The following is an 18540-nucleotide window of genomic DNA, read 5'->3' as shown; positions in this document are numbered from 1 at the left end:
GTATAAAAATAATAATAAATGGAGACAAACAACAAAAGAAACCACAGAAAAAATGTTACGAACAGAAATGGCAGGGAAAAATAGCTGGGGAAGAGAAATGTAAGCATACAGTTACATATAGTACTATATACCCAGTAAAACATATGACCTCAGAAGTAACTGCAGTACACATCATTAACCATTACTGGCATGTACTACCTATACAAGCACAAGCAATTTAACCATGGTAAGCTCTGTGTTCTCTCTATTGTGTAATGCATATGCTGTAGATAGATAACATGAAAGCACCTGATTTGTGACTTGACAACAGAAATGAAAGTTTATAAGCTAGAAAAAGGCAAATATGCTATCTGTTGAGCTATTGTGCCAGCAGCAGTATTACTATCATAAAGATGCAGACACTTGTTAATGCATACCTTATGTGTGGTGAAAGGCCTGCTTCCCATAGATGTGCATACATGGAATTATATTGTAGCATATTATCTTATGGACAGTGAAAGTTACTCTGCCCCTGGTATGCCTCTTAATAGATATTAGTTGGACTGGGCATCTTGATGTCTCATTTGTAGGACAACATTTCCTCTGCTCCTGTCCCCCAAATGATGCAGTATGCTGTGGGTAATGCAGATGGAAGGATATCACCTGCTGTAGCAATAGAACATGGTACATCTCTTACTTTCAACTATAAAAAAGAAAACTACCTTATCTGTTCAGTCATTCTAGATGCACAGCAAACAAACACCAAGTAGGTAAGAATCACAATTGCTACCAATACCTTACTATGATAAACTGCAAAAGGTAACATATTTATTTATTTATCCTTTGTCGACCATGTTACTACAAACTGTAAGTCTGTGTGTGCTGCGAGTTTGTGGGGTTGCAATTTTTGCCCTGATGATTGTAGGTTTTTCAGTGCTGGAATCTTAGGAGTGGATTCGTACTTATAGGAGTAATATGTCTTCTTAGTCTCAAGGTCTATCTCTGTAATCTCTCTTTCTCTCTTTTTCTCTCGATGTTTTTTTTTCAGAAAAAGTAAATTTTTAAACCATTAAGAAGCACTCTACTCTAGCCAGACAGTATTGCAACCCATGTAAACTGAGAAAACATAAAGTAAACCTATTACTTTATTAGAAATATATAATGAACTGTACAACATTCTACTTTATAAAAGCTGTACAAAAACTATAAACTTTCTAAAGTTTTGCAGCTACATAAATCCAACACTCTGTCATATCTGAATTGTATAACTTAAATTTACTTTCACTGTTTATTGCCTCTTAGCCCAGACTGCAGCTGAAAAATGTCTCTGGACCAGTCAACCTACCTTGTTACCAAATACTAAGTAAGTAAGTAAGTAAGCAAGTAAATAAATTAATAAATAGTAAATAAAATAAACACTCACAATGGATCATACAGAAAAGGGGGTATGAAGTATGGTAGTGAGTGAGTAGGGAGGGTTGTTATCAACAGGGTAACGTGATGTTTTTTCATACATGCAGCAATATGTCTGACAATGATAAGTGCGGGAAGAGCAGGGAACCCGAAGAGTGGTTCATACAGCCTACCTTGATCTGGCCAAGGCCTATGATACCATCCCCCACTCAGGAATCATAGAAAAACTCCCTAAGCTAGGCATCAACCCCTATATCACTAGGTGGGTTGCAAACTGGCTCACAGATAGAACCCACAGTGTGAAAGTAGCTTACTCCAAGTCAGACTGCTAACCAGTCATGAGTGGAGTCCCACAGGGATTGGTCCTGGGTCCTCCCCTGTTTGGTATCTACTTCTCAGAAGTCCAGGCTAACACGAAGGGACTCTGGCTGACAAAGTTCACAGACGATTGGAACTTGGGAGCCATTATTAACTCCCCAGGCAATGTTGACATCCTACAGAAAGGCCTCACTGAGATCAACGACTGGTGTCAGAACCGTGATCTTAAGCTCAATGCCAAAATATGTCGTCATCCCCTCTGGGGAAAAACCCAGTTCCCATGAATTACCACATCGATGGTAGTCCACTGAACACAGAAGGTGTTATAAGAGATCTGGGAATACAGGTTGACAGCAACCTCTCTTTTGATCACCACATTGCCACTGTGGTCAGAAAGTCCTCCTGTGTGACACATCTCATTACTACGAGTTTTGCATCCAGGAAGAAGGAGGTCATTGTCTCCCACTACTCTTCCCCTCATTAGGCCAGTCATTGAGTACAAAGTCCTATATGGCATGTACCTCACTAGACACATGCAACAACTGGAGAGGCAGCAAAAGTACCTCACAAAGAGGATCCTAGGCCTTAAACTCTTGTTCTATATGGACAGACTCAAAAAACTCCCAACTATTCTCTGTCTCATATCACCTACTTAGAGGCAATCTCTGCTTGACTTACAAAGCCATGTCTGACCCAGCTCTGTTAGAAATGCTACATCTAAAGAAATCCCAATCCCTCAGCACCACATGCTCCAGAGACCTCAACCTCATTACCAGAATCAACAGAATGTGCTGGAGGGACAGGTTCATAACCCAGAGACTGCCCATGTTATGGAATAGACTTCCCATACACCTCACTTGCCCTCTTCAAGACAAATCTTGATGAGTGGATGGGAAATAGAAAATTCACCCCAGGGTTCACTCCAGTGGCTCTACTTGACAGAGGCACTGGGAACTAAGGCTGGGTGACACAATGCCTGGGTAATCCTATGGGCTAGACTTGTAAAGGCTCCAGCGTGATTAGCCTAGTACACACGGTAATCCTATGGGCTAGACTTGTAAAGGCTCCAGGGTGATTAGCCTAGTACACACCTATGAACCTAAGAAGTCTAGAAACAGCAAGCTCTCTGATGTGGAAAATGAAGTGTTACTGCAAGCCCTCTGTCTCCATGGCTGATGGCTTTTTGGGCAGGAGGCTGCTGACTGGATCTACTCTAATGTACTTGGCATGATCTTGTGTTTGACATCAATACTGTCATTAGCCAGGACTGTAATTATAAGTGGGTTAGGCATAGAGCCACTGACATTACCCAAGCCACTGAAAAATGGATTCTCTACCCATAAGGGAGGGTGATTGGAGGGGTCTGTCAGTTGAGCTGCCCTTGATGGTGATGGAGAAGTTTCTAGCCTTTCTCAGAAGGGAAGCAGACTTCTCAAAGTCTCAAGGTATGGCGTTGGACATCATACCAGAGATGCAACATGCCCCAAGAATATCCATTGGTGATCCTCTTGTTTTCTAGTATGATTGCTCCCTTCTTCACTGAACTTCTCATTAAAGTTGCATGCTTCAGGAACATCATAAGTACAACCTCTACAGGCATTTACACAAGGTGAGGTATTATCCAGTACATTTGGTATGCAGTGTATTAAATCTGCACTGGGAGTGTTGCTAGAGGTGTTGGATTATAATTATACTGGCCTTTGGAGTTTGCTGTGTTCACAGGTAAATCTCTACAGCACCACCATCATGGATCATTCACTGCATGATGTCAGAGGATTGTCTTCCTCTGGTGATGGTGGTGTGATCAGCTGGCATGATTAGGGAATACAATGTGAGTGTGGGACACAGGGAGTGTGCCCATAACATTCATTACTCAGGCCATGGACACATTATCTGTGCTAGTGCACATCCAAGGCACTAACCAAACAGGGAGAAAAAGTTCCTGCACACAATCACAGTCAGGGCATGAGATGACCCTACGGGACAATCATCAATGTCTGCCACAAGTCTTGTAGGGTGGACAGGAAAACACATAGGGGTGTGAAATAGTGTATGTTGGAGGTATGGGTACCACTATCACCCTTAACTTGTTGTGTTAATGTGTGTGACCTAATGCATGTGCAGAGCCATCACAGAAGCACTGGCTAGTACCACCTCTGCCTTTTCAGAGTTAATTTGGATAATGTAGGGCATGAAGGATGATCTCCATGAGTGCATGTCCTGTATGTGTAACTCTGTAGACTCATTCACATACTGGCACAAGCCATGTCCTCAAAGGGTTGCCTAGTACATGACAAGTGCCATCAATGTACCACAGATGGCAGGTTTCATGAGCATGCTTGGCCAAGGTCACAGTCATGTTTCCTCAGCAACGTCAGGTGTGGTAGTGCCTTTGGGCAGGAGGTGGCATCCCTAGGGTTATTCATAGGTTCATAGGTTCATAGAATGATACTTGGCTATTGGCCTGGATACCCTTATAAGCCTAGCTAAGAATTTCACCCATGTTCCCTCAAATTTAGCACCTGTTTTCCCTGTCCAGCAGAGACACAGGTGGGATCCCAGGGATGTATTTTCTGTTTCCCATCCAGTCATCCATGTTCCTCTTAAAGAGGGCTAGAGAGGTACTCTGCTTGACATGGAGAGAGTGTCTATTCCACAGACAGGGGAGTCTTTGGGACACAAATCTATCCCTCCAATAAGTTCTATTAATGTCTTATATATAAGATGATAATAATCAATAGATTATATAGATATACATAATCTTATAAGTATATAAGACTCCTTATTGGAGTTACAGTAGTGGTATGTTTGGTACCAGAGGCAGTCAAAGTCATGGACCACAGCTCCATCTAGCCAGGGCTGTAGTACTACCCATGCAACTCCTGGAAGAGACAGTTCTTATGGGTGGAAGAGCACCATACCTCTCAACTATACAGATTTTTGTAGAATGTCCAGATTTTTGCTTCGTATTTGTGGTTTAGTCCTTATAAAATTTGTGGTTTTCTGGCAAATGACTGGGATGATGTGAGGACTGAAGGCACTAAATAATGACATACATTCATAGGTTAGTACTAAGCTAACTGCTCCTGCGAACCATTTTAAGCCTAGCCAATTGTCCTTTGTGAGACTCAAACCCTGCACCTTGTGTTTGCAAGGCAAACACCTTAACCATTAGGCCACCCTCCCAACCCAAGATAGATTTAAGTTTCAGATTTCAAATACCTTAGAAAAATGTATGTTAACACAAACCCTGTTACTGTAGCAACTTTCTAAGTTTATAAGAGCAATATTTAAAATTTGTTCCTATTTGTTCCCCCATTTTGTCAGGCTTTGTCTAGATTTCTTGCACATAGATGTTGAGAGGTATGACGAGCACATAGCTGCCCAGCCATCCCTGGACCTGTGCAATAGATTGAGCCACAGTGCTGTAACTACTGCTGGGCATGTCCAAGTATACACAGACACATAGGCACCCACAGACCCACAAACACACACACACACACACACACACACACACACACACACACACACACACACACACACACACACACACACACACACACATCACTAATGCACCAGATTTGCATATTATCAAAGCACCAGTGAGAGTGCCCCATCATATGACATTCCTCAATAATCCCCTGCAGGCCCACATGTTACATGTACACCACAAAGATAATTTTAGTTTGTACCTTATACAGCTGATCTCTTTTTTTTCCTACAACTGTATATACTGTCTATGTATTTTTTTCTAACTGCAGTAGAAAAAAGCTCTCAGCTGTAAAAGGAAGGATAAATGTCTGTGTTAATGGTAAACTATGATAAGTGTCAAGAGATAACATATATGGGTGTGCTTCTGGGGGAATTTTAGAATATTGTTTAACAGCAGCTGAAGACTACTTGTATGGTGATCTAAATATGCATTTCATATAACATGTTGTTGAGATGCATGAAGACTATTAGTTCCCAGTCCAGGTTAGGCAGAGTCCCTCATTGACTCTCTTCAAGAGGAATCTTGATGAGTGGATGGGAGATCGTAGGTTTACCCCGGGTATCACTTCTGTGTCACTGTTAGACAGAGCCATAGTATACTAACCTCGAAAAAGGGCATAGCAAAATAAATTTAAAATGGGTGGCGAAAGCCAAACACATTCTGGCTAGGCTTATAAATGCCCTAGGGCAGATAGCCTAGTATGAACCTATGAACCTATAAAGAAGAAGGTCTATATTTTTGCAATCTGAACATAATTCATGGAATTTTTTATAGTATACAACTATAGACTCAGACTAAGTATTCTATTGTCATAATTCAGTAGAGATTACTGACACCATCACATTTTAAACCAACAACCTCTTAACTGTTAGTCTATGTAATGTCACCTTCCATGTCTGCTGTTTTTCTGAATTGACAATTACTTTCTAGATAGTGTATGTGTATATCAATCTGGTTGTAGAACTCTCTATAGTTGATAAAATGCTAGCAGAATGAATATATATATATATATATATATATATATATATATATATATATATATATATATATATATATATAATATAATATTAGAAGCTATAGTTAGTTTGGGAATTCTTTAGTTAAACATAATAAGCTCTTATTGTACCGGCTGCATTTCCTGCAATACATTTACCCTATGCAGTTATCAGCTATTGATTTTTTTACTCTGCCTCAAAATTGCCTATGACTGCACAGAACATACATTCTGAGCCGTGTCCATACTACTGCCCTCAGAAGATCAAGCTACCTGGCAATTATTAACGGAGTTAGTGTTGCTTCAGTGAGCCTGTAGGTTAAACTGGCTTATACATGTATTTTAAACATGCTGCTGCACTCAGTCTGTTGTAATTATAGCCTAAGCTTTACCTTTACACTAATCTGTTTTCTGTCTTGTCATCTCTTTGTCCACCTAGACATAGACCAATACTCTCCCTTGGCAATTCAGTAAGCTTAAACCATCACTTCATATTTGTGCCACTTATGAGACCAGGAATTTAACCCAAAAATCATAAGCAAGAGGTCCCTACTCAGAGGACAAGCCAGACTCACAGGTTTACCTAGGCCCTCTATACCTCTGTATTCAGTAACTGTTTTTTTTCACATATCTGAATTTTTTTCTAAAATAGTCATATGTACCACAGAAAACTATATAGATGCTTAATCCTGCTTTTATAGGGTCTATGTGAAGTACGCACACTTGTTCTAGAAGCATAGTCAAAAACAACTCATACTGGCCATTATTTAATAGTCGGTGCCATTTCCTCCATTAATTATTTTATACATCCTAGAACAGGGGCAAGATTTAGTCCCAAGGTTTATGCTGACTGTTTAAGTAAAAATCTGGTATATTTAGCCACCTGTATATCTTGTTCCTGCTTCTATGTAGGAAAACCTAATTGTGCCCTAAAAGACAGAATCCCTTGAGCATGTGAGTGATATACGTAGGAGTGCCACAACTAGTACTCTAGGTAAGCACGCTAGTAGTAATTCTGGACATTCCTTTATCTTTATGGTGCTGCAACTTGTTTCTGTTAAAACTAGAAGTGCTCATATCATTAATAAGACTGAATTTGAAGAGTGTAAATGGATTATTAGGTTACAATCTACTAGAGATTTTGGTTTAAATGAATGTATTCCTTTAAAGGCTGTTTTGAAGATGCGTAGCTTACATCACAGTTGATAGTATTGTTGATTGGTATGCCAGGTGATTGAATGAGCTGTGTAGCTTACATCACAATCAATAGTAGTTTTTGATTGGTTTGTTATTTGTTTGAATGAGTATTTGTATGCTTTGTTTTTAACTGTTTTTATGGTTCGAAGAAGTATTTTATAACACAAAAGCGCTTACCAAATAATACAATTTTTTTGGGGTCGGATGCTGTGGTGATTGGTCTTCCTTTACGCTACTATTCTGCTCTACATGGAGATTTATCTTTTACCTAAAGTGCTACTTGAACTGTTGGTGTTTATTCTATTTTTAAGACAGAAGAGTCTTCCTACTACATTAAATGTGTCCCATTAAAACTGGGCACTACACATTGTAAAAACATTTCTGTAGAACAGGTCCTAGTATTAACCTTACCTGCTTCGCAAAATCATCACTGCTGTTTTTTTTCCCTTTAAAATGACATCGCAGCGAGATGAAACCCACTCCTTTTAGCCTTGCTATGCTCAGGGTCACTTTGCACCCCTGCCCTACCCTGAGTTCCCTCCTACTCCCACTTCAATCACATATATACTATCCAAACCCCATCCACTAACACCTAAACACCAATCAGATCTTTGCTGATTACCTCACTCTACTGTCCCTCACCATTATTACCCACCACTAACCAGGACACATTAATAACATGTTATCTCACAACAAACCTACTATACTCTTTCTAACCCTACTTACTTTACAGCATCATACCACACAACACTACACATCAAAATCTCTACCACCCACAATTCAACACAGCCATTCTATAACTTAACACACACATTTACAGTGTAATCTTTCCCAGTCTTTACCCTATCCAATCCCTGTCCTGCACAAAATACACACATATAAATAAAGGATATCAACCTAACATTTGTGACCAAAAGGTAAAAGACAGTTACCAAAAATGGACCTATCAGAAACACCATCTATCATTCTTTCCCTTTAAGGAGATACCCACCTTAACCTTGGACCCTCTAAACAAACTATGCACCAAAACATCACGTCTACTTCACCCAAGAAAAAACATCTTTCTCTCACTAAACAACACAACAACCTATATTTCATGAATCTTAACCTACAAAGAGTCTACAACAACATACAAGACCTGCATGCATGCATAACAACACACATGCTAGACATACCTCAAACAATTGAAACCTGATTAAAACCTAACACCAAAGAAATTCTTTCCCCAGGTTATAATATACTAAGAAGTGACAGACAACATAAGAAATCTGGAAGTGTGGGAATCTTCTGTAATAATTCCCTAAAATTTACCAAACATCCCCTTCCACACCACAATTTCAAAAATGTTGAAATAATTATGTAAATTCTTCAACTGAAAAATCACAGGAGCATTTGCTTCACAACAATATACATTCCTCCTGGAAGCTATGCCCTTATTCTAGAAGACATCCTACAATGGATCTCTCACAACAAATTGAAACCACTATACTAGATAACTTTAACATAGACTACTTACTGATTAACTTGAATGCTCCATCTCAATTCATTAATTTCTATGTTTTCTACCAACTAATCACCTCTCCAACCAGAACCAACAAGCATAGTAACAAAAAATCAATCATAGATTGGATCCTAGCTAACTCTCCCTGCAAAATCAACATTACTGGATGTCTTGCTGCCACTATCAGTGACCACCTGTCCACCTTCTCTTTCAAACAGATCAATCACAATCGTAAGCACACAAGAACATAAACTTATCTCCTTCAGCAAAGAAATCTTTATAGACTACCTCCACAAATATGACTGGAACTCTCTAACATGTTTACAACTTGTCAAAGCTATTAGCCATTTCAACCATGTTTTCCTTACCATTCAAAATTAACTATCTTCTGTTAGGAATAAAAGAGTAAAAAGCAACCTTTCCCCCTGGCTCACAAAATATGCCATGATACTTATGCAAAATAGATGCAAGGCCTGGAAAACATGGTTCAGAAATAAAAAACAACAAAACTGGCAAAATGTTGGGCAACTTAGAAATCACAGTAAGCAAAAAATCAAATTTGGCAAAACCAGTTGCTTTCTAAATCTGCAGAACAAATGCCAACAAAATTGTAAACAACTCTAAAAAGACTCCTGTACTCTGGATGAACCACCACTCTATCACCAACAACCAGCAACAAAACTGACTCTATATCCCCCCAATACACCTATTTTACTCAATCTGTCCACTGTCTTCTAAATAGTAAACCATCATCTTCCATTGTTGTACTTACCTCCCACACTCAAAATCTCTCTTGGTTCTTTCTGCAGCCAGACCTTCTACTATCATAATAATTCTCCTTAACCTTAAAACCTCAGCTGCCATAGCTGATAATTTTCACCCAGAATATAAGAAACTAGCAGTTCATCCCATTGCATGTCCAGTTTCCATACTAATACTTGTCCATTACTGAATACCACTTCCCATCAATCTGGGTAAATAAAATCTTGCATAATATTTTCATACAAAAGTGGAAATAATACTGACCTCCCCAACTACTGACTAATTACACTTTTACCTCCACCATTCAAAATACTTGAAAAATGTATACATTCACAGCTCCTAACCAGCCTCAACAACAATCTCATCTCCTCCAAGCAACACAACATGGTTTCTGTCCACACTATAGCACAACTATTGCTCTGCTCAGCCTTACAGAAACCATAAATTCAAAATAAAATGTCAGCAACCATGTATCCTCCATTTTCTTTGACATGTCTAATGCATTTGACACTGTATCACACCAAATTCTATTCCCCCTCTCTATCACAGTCAGACCTTTCCTAGTTTCAAAGTCGTCTTTCAAATTTATTCCAGGCTGTAAAATGGGAACGTGACCTCTCTTCTTTCCTACCTGTCTCCACCATTATACCACAAGGCTTGATTCTAGGCCCATTTCTTTTCAACATCTTTATTAACAACCTTCAAAAAGCCAGCAAGCATTCCTCCTTAGTCCAATATGTCAATGATGCGAACCTCATATGCTGTATGCCAAACCTCACATAACTCCAACAAATAACTCAGGAGTTTTTCTCATCAATTAAAACATAGTTAACTGACTGCCAACTACTTCTAAATGCCAAAAACATCAGGCTAATGTAGTTTACAGCAAAACCCATGAATTCACTCAAACAATCCTTTAACATCACCTTAGCAAACAGTATGCTAGAAACTGTATCTAATATTAAACTGTTAGGTGTCATAATCGACTATATCTTAAAATGTGACCTATACATTTCACATTCTATTAAAAAAAATCACCAAAACTGCAACACACCCTACCTCACTATCTTCTCCAGAACATATTTAGCAGTTTTCTACTTTCTACCTTGTCTACTTTACACCTCACTTATACTAACCAACTTCCAGATCGTAAATTAAAAGCATCCTACAACAAGCTAGCCAATTTTGCATCAAATTCCACCTACTGTATTCAGCAGTATATTGCACTAAAGAAACTCAACTACTATTAGCCTTTTACCTCACATAAACTTATTCACAAACTCCATGCCTGCCCATCTCTACAAAACATTCTCAAGAACTACTCCTCCCAAGACACCTGAGATCTAGTAAAAAAAAACAAAAACTACTATATACCCCCATATACCACAACTCTGCAGGAAACTCACTCTACTCTTCCTATATTACTAGAAAATGGAACTTCATACTCACTGCTTTAAAACTAGGCAATGTGATACAAAGACTGAATATTAACCTAAAACAACACCTAACATCCTCCTAGGTGCTGCTCCTATACTGTATAATCTTCTCTTCCACCTTCCAGCCTCTAGTTTTACTCTCTCCCATTATAATACCCTCCTGCCTACTCTCCACTTAAACTATTTCCACTTTCACTTAGCTATACTTTTCTTTTCCTACCTCAGTTATCACCACAGTACTGTATATTTATCTCTTCTATCTCACAATTTTTTCTTTTCTGTCTTTTTTTTAGTATCACTCCCACTTTTCTATCATCATACTTTTTTAAATATGTTATATATGTCTATAATGACAGTCTTAACCTCAACTATCAACACTAAATAATGTACATAATAGTTCCTTTTTCTTCAAATATGTATTACTAATCTAAAAATATCAATCCTTGCAATTATGTAAATGTTCTTCTCTTACTGTACCAATGCAATTGTAATATTGTAATGGTTCTCCTTGTATATTAATGCAAAAGTGCTATTGCAATTTTTATTCAAGGAGCTTTTCTCCCTGGGTCGCCACTGAAAGTAAGACCGTAAGCCCTGAAGAACTCTCCTAGTAAACAAATGGCAATCAATTAATCAATTTAAAAATCAATCAATCAATCAATGCCCCGCCTATGCAAATGATGATAACCATACCTTGCCTTTTATATTTTTGGCCAGCCTATGCAGGGTTTAGCACAGATTGGTGCCGGATGTGCATGTGCATGTAACAGTTTTACTGTGGTTTATATGTTGTGCTATGGGCCAAAGCTGTGCACAACTGACTAACTCTTTGATAGTGCCATGGCATACTGCACCTACCTTTGTCTGGCATGTTCATCCCCTGCTGCTGGGTCCTCCACTGACGCCTCTTTTGGTTCAGACAGTACTGCCTGATCTTCTGGGATTTGTAGCTCCTAAAATTGTCCTCCCTGCTGTAACTGCCTCATAGGTATCATACTGTCTTGCACTGCACTCTCGGAAAAGATTTTAGAAGATGTGCCAGGGTCTTACAGCAGGGCACCATCTGACAAATCCAGGCAGCAAAACATACTATCAGCAGCCCAAATGCACACTCCGCAATGATGATGGTTTGTGATAGGGCACAGATGTACCTCTGGTCCAACTCATTCTGTGGAATTCTAATAGGTGTCATCAGCCATGGCTCCAGGATATAGCCAGTATCTTCAATAAGATGCCCCTGATGGAAGTCACCCCCTCACAAACCATTGGTAAATGTCTCAGGTATACCATAAGTGTGAACTGTGGTAATTGCCTGAGTGTCCTGGATAGATTGTTAATGATAAAAATACAACTTCCATAGGTCCAGACAATTTATCTAGATGCCTAATAAATAGTGCTAAACATGCTCTTGTGGAACCCTTTCTGAACTTGTATAACTTAAGCTTAACCATTTCATCCTGGTTAAAAGAAATTATCATTTCTTTGCACTTTGCTCTGATTAGACCTACTACTAAGTAAAATGCCCCCTTTGATATGTACAGATACATCACACAACTAGAAAGGCACCAGTGATTCTTAAATAAACAAAGATTATTGGTCTAAATAACAGTTGGTACTAAGACAGGCCTGAAGCCTTATTTCTGTATTTGGTCTCTTACATTTTGGTACATTTTTCATATATTTGTGGTTTTCTGGCAATTTAGTGGTAAATCATTACACACTGCAGTTAGAAAATAATGACAGACATTTAATTTTCATAGATCATATCCTTCAGAAAATTCATGCTAATGCAAAACCTGTTATTCTATCAGCTTTCTAAGTTTGTAAGAGCAATATTTAAAAATTGTCCCTATTTTCTGGGCCTTTGACTCACTTTTGTTTATGGCTTTGTCCAGATTTCTTGCTCTAAGAGGTTGAGAGTTATGTCACCCCCACATATGGCACTGACAGTACCTCACTTCAAAATGAAAAGTGTAGGTAGACACCTGTGGACTTGGGTTGATAATCCCTTCTCATTTGATCTCTATGTACCAATGGTTGTCAGGAAATACTTGTACTTGGTGTAGTTGATTACCAAGGGAGTATCATCCAGAGCTAATGGTATTGTCTCATTGTATTAAGCACTCATCAGGCCATTTCTAGAATACAATGCCCACTTTGGTATGTACCTCACCAGACATATCAAACAGTTGGAAAGAAACAATCTTAAAATCCTTAAGCTACCAGAAAAGACTAGAAACACTGTCCCTCTTATCTGAGAGAAGAACTATGCTTTGCCTACTGAGAAATCAAGATCTCAGTAGTCTAAGATCTGTTGTACTTTCATAGATTAAACAGACCGACAAATACCAGAGCAAGGAATGTAAAACTGCACCAGCAGATCAATAAAACAAGATGGAGAGACAGATTCATTACTCATTATAGACTCCATCTGCAGATAAATTAGTGTGCTAAACTATCTTCTTTCATATTGGACACGGATAATTGGATGGATATTCATAAATTCACCATTTCCTTGAAATTCCTAGCCCTTCTTGAGAGAAGAGGTACAGACTAGAGTAGGTATTGGCAAGGTATAGTGGTCACAAGACTCAGCTGCCTTGAACTTCCTGTTTCGTATGATTCCTATTAAACGAAAATAATTACAACACCACTGCACAAACTAACCCCATCCCCGAAAACTAATGAAAGTAAAACAGAATAATTACAAGTAACACATTAAACAGAGACATACAATTAGACAAAGTGAATCTGCTTCCACATATTCTCTCAACCTCATCTTTAATACCAGCATCAAGAAAACCAATGACACAAAGCAGAATCAACACAAAACCATAAACAGAGTATAAAAGAAAAAACACAGGAGACCCCCTTCTACTGCCCAGAGCAATCAAATCCACGCAGTTTACAGGTTTATAGATTCTTACTAAGCAAACTGCCAAAAGGTCCTTTAAGAAGATCGATCGTATCAATCAATATTAGTGAGAAATCAGTAGGTCACCCATTGACTATATTTTTCCCACATATCCTATGGAAAATGTCTAATTTCTCCCTATTTTTCCAAAAATCTTACATCATTTTTTTTTTTGTTTTTACAATTTTCTGCTATCTATCTATATCTGACTATTATTTCTGTACATTTCAGATCTACAAAACATGTTTCTTTGGATATTATTTGGATACTACTAAAAACAATGATTGGATTTGCTATTCGATTTACCTTACCATTCACACAAATATTTTGATATGGTATGTTTTGTAGGATCATCACCAAACAAGAATGTCGAACATTAGATTTTTGACTGCTAAAACCAACAATAGATCTGACCGTGCATTTCTTTAAAAAGTATCTCACCACTAGAAATCCATTCCTCCTTTATACACCCAGGCATGCCGTGTCTTCTCTGGAAAGCACCCTGTTGTGCCTTTGATGTGAATAGTTGAACTCTCCAGCTCCTTGCACACACTTGTGCCACCCCACCTATGTACATATGCATACAAACCCCTAGAAATTGCATGGAGAGTCCTGCATATTGGGTCAGATTTCTAAAGGGTTGCTCTCAGTGTAAGTTTGCACCGATTCTAAAATGCTCAGTATAACTGACTTACTTTGGTGTAAGATCTATCTATAAATAGGTTTGCTACATGAATCAGATACCAAATGAACTACTGTCAGCGGAAGTGGTCACTTGCACTGAGAGCAAGTCTTTTCTAATCAGGCCCATTTTTTTTCATTTCTACTGCTCCACATTTTCTTATTTTACTAAGTAATGACTGTTATTGCTGTTTGAAGTTACATATCATTACAACTTTTTATTATTGTTATGTTTAATCTTCATATCATTTGAAAATGGCTAAATATAAGCTTATAGTCTGAAGAGGAAATGACACTGTTCAATTGGCACTTTGCTTCTAATTTAGTGTTACTACATACAGATAAAGAAACAAGAATTGAAAGAATGTTGAGAAGCAAAGTTGCATCTACAAAGTTTTTTTTTTCAAATTCTCTTGGAACCATTCTTTGGTATTACCAATCGTCCAGTTAATCTTATAATATGTGCTTTGGGTTATAACATTATCTATACAAAGGGGATCTTCCATAGATGTCATACTAGAAAAAAAAAACATAATAAAGCAGAATCATGGTTTGTGTATCGTATGCAACACAAGTGTACTGAACAGATATTTATTTCAACAGTAAAATACTGTTCACAAAAAATGGCTTATATAAGCAATGCAGCTGATCAGGAAACAAAGTATAAAAACTTTACATCACAGACAGCACATCTGGACTTTCCAATTACACTGTCAAAAACTGGCTACACTTGAAAAGTGACATTGCGATTACTTTGTCAGGCATACTACACTGATTTTTCTAGCTCTGGAGTATGCAGTCTCAGTAGACTTTTTTTGTAGAAATACAGTCTCTGAGCAAAGGTAATCAGCTATAAAGAAGGTGTGTAATCATCATTAATATACATCTGCAGTAATTTCCTCACATGCTAGCTCCAAGAAAATGTCTGATGTTGAGGTCCATTCACTTGCATCCCACTTCTAAATAGTTCTGCTTTTTAAACATCCCGACAGATAAAAAGAAGCAATGCATTATCCTGCAGCAAAACAAGCAACTTAATTGTCCTATTGCAATAAATAATACAAATTTTAAATGTAGAGTGCTTATGTTTTCCAACTTTTAAAGCCTAAGATTCATCTAATGTACACCTGCTATTCTTCAGACACCCTTTACATAGAATAAATGTTATAGTTTTACTTCCAGTGATATATATACATAAACATGCAGTGACAACCGCGATCAAACACAAATGGCTTTCCAAATTCTAGACATAAAAAAACAAGCCTTGTTGCAAGGTATTGAAGATATTATGATATCTGATTTGAACTTCTTGTGATGTAGCACCTAGATTCTTTAGAGAAGGGATTTGTTCATTTCTCTGTTTTCTGGGATAGAGAAATGATCTTCACATACGTTGTTCAGACTCAGAGTGGGAGTGCTATCCAGTTAAGTGACTTGCTCAGAGTCACAAAGTTAGGGTATGTAGGCTGAGGAAATCAAACTTTGCACTTCTGGACCACATGAAACAGCTCATTAACAGCTCCTTAATCCTGTAAGCCAGATGCCAGACTGTTATACAAATTACTGCTATTTACTCAGTGGCAGTATTTAGTAGAGAAGGCATGTTACACAAAATACTGCTGTGCACTGTATACTGCAGGCATGAGATTAATGCTTAGTTCAATTTACATCATCCTTTTTGATCATCAATAACACAATGGATGATCCCCTGCAATGTTCCCAAACAATCTGTGCTTGGGAAAAGATACTGCTACAATTCCATTATCTTCTGGTTCATCAGTCCTGTCTCCATCAGTGGATCCTTTCATCAAAATCTGCAAACTTGTCAGAAGATTTCGTGACTTCAGAAGTTATTTTATGTAAGGAAGTATATTTTACTTGGCGTGTGTGTGCCTTGCCCCCTACTACACCATAGGTTGCTAACTTTATATTTTGGGGAGGTTGAGGTTTGACAAAATAGTATGCTGCTGGAGACAAATTTGATGAATAATCCTATAAGAGCTGAGTCACAATTGCTGTATGAATGCTTGTGAACTTAGAGAGGCATCTTGCCCTTCTTTCAAATTGCTCCAGACTCTGGTGGAAAGGTCCCCACTAAAGTGTGGCAATGACAATTCATTTGTGGTTTTCATTACTGCTTTTTTTTTTTTTTTTAACTAGACAGTTTCAGATTCACCTGGTTATGTTAATATATACTTTTGAAACAACTACGTTTTTGGTTAATTATGTACAAGGTCACCTTCATCATTTAGTGGATGATTTTTGATAACTTTATTCACAGCTTCCTATGCAAATCAGGTCTGCAGATTAGTACACATATCTAAAGTGTTGTTTTGAAGTCATTTTACTCATTGCGCAAACGAAAGAACTAAGAAGCAGCCAAATGAGCAATCAATTTTCAAGCAGTGAGCAGAATGCACATTTAATTTTCCTACATTATGCTTCACTAATAAAATCATAATCACTATCATCATCATCATCATCATCATCATCAACCTCCTCTTCTTCCCACTTTTCACATATGGTCTGGGAGTCACACCAATGGCCTCCATTTCTGTCTGTACAGAGCTACCCTCCTACCTTCTTTGACAGTCTTGCCAACCTGTTTAGGATCTTCTGTCATGCAGTCCATCTCTTGGCTGGATATCATTGTCTACTCTTGCTTTCTTCCTGTCTCTCCCAAACCTGCTTAACAAAACTGCCTTCTTCTTTCCTGCATATGTGACTGAACCACCATATTCTGTTCTCCTTGACCTTCTCTGAAATTGGGGATACTTTGGCTTCTGTATTGATGTTTTTTTCCCTTCATCTCTCTCACAATGTGTATCCTACTACCCATCTGAGGAACTTCATCTCTTTCATCTCAAGTTTCCTCAGCTGCTCTGCCTTCACTAAAATATTTTCACCACTGTTTTGTACACCTTATTTTTTCAACCTTTTTGGTATTCTTGTCTCACACACTACCCCTGACATGCTGTGTAAATTGGCTACAGCACTTCTCATTCTAGTGTTGACCTAATTCAGGCTTCCTTTTTCTCCATCATAACCAAGATACTTGAAGTTATTTACCTGTTCCACTGCTTTCCTTCTACCTCAGTTTTAAGCTTTTACTAATTCCTCCATTTGCTGCCATGACCACATTCTTATCTAATAACAATAAATAAAATAATACATAAACAGTAGTAGAATAAAATGTATAATGTAGTATGCACTGTGGGAATATTCTCACAGCAGTTAGGATTTAATAGAGGATACTGGAACAGCAGAGGTTAACCAGCTAGCTTACTTTAAGAAAAATAAGGGAAATATAAATGAGCTGTTAAACCATTAAATGGTACCCCACAGTGCTAAATAAGATGGATATGATGGGTATGGAAGAAGCCTTTGTTCATTAGCTCAGTAAAATGAGGGGAAGCCCCAGGCACTGCCATAAACATTTAGATCTGTGTTGTAGCCATCTATGATAAATTCCTGTCTCAGCTTCAAAGGGGGATACTATGAGAACCTAGAGTCAGGTGACCAGATGAGGTCATTTTGCAAGTCATCTTGGATATTATATTTTGCAGAGAGTAATCTCTGAGTATTGAGTATTCTTTTTTGGGGAACCTGACTAGAAAGACTGTTCGCGAATTTCATTGTGCCTTGCTCTATCAAGTAAATTATTAGGGAATAGTAATTCTCATAGATTCAGTCAGGAAAATAGTGAAGCTTAGTTTAGATATTGTTTTTCTTTATTTGTAAAATATTTAAAACTTTTATCGTGGCTGGTCCTTTAGAAAGTACTTAACTTTTGAGCTTGCTTATATTTATTTGGTTTGCAGAACAGATAACAGCTGATAATGCTTGTCGTAA

The sequence above is a fragment of the Protopterus annectens genome, chromosome 5.part1, assembly GCF_019279795.1.
Source record: "Protopterus annectens isolate FY-2018-M chromosome 5.part1, PAN1.0, whole genome shotgun sequence".
NCBI classification, from domain to species: Eukaryota; Metazoa; Chordata; order Ceratodontiformes; family Protopteridae; genus Protopterus; species Protopterus annectens.
The sequence above is the reverse complement of the archived record's forward strand: the minus strand, read 5'-3'. Positions refer to the sequence as shown.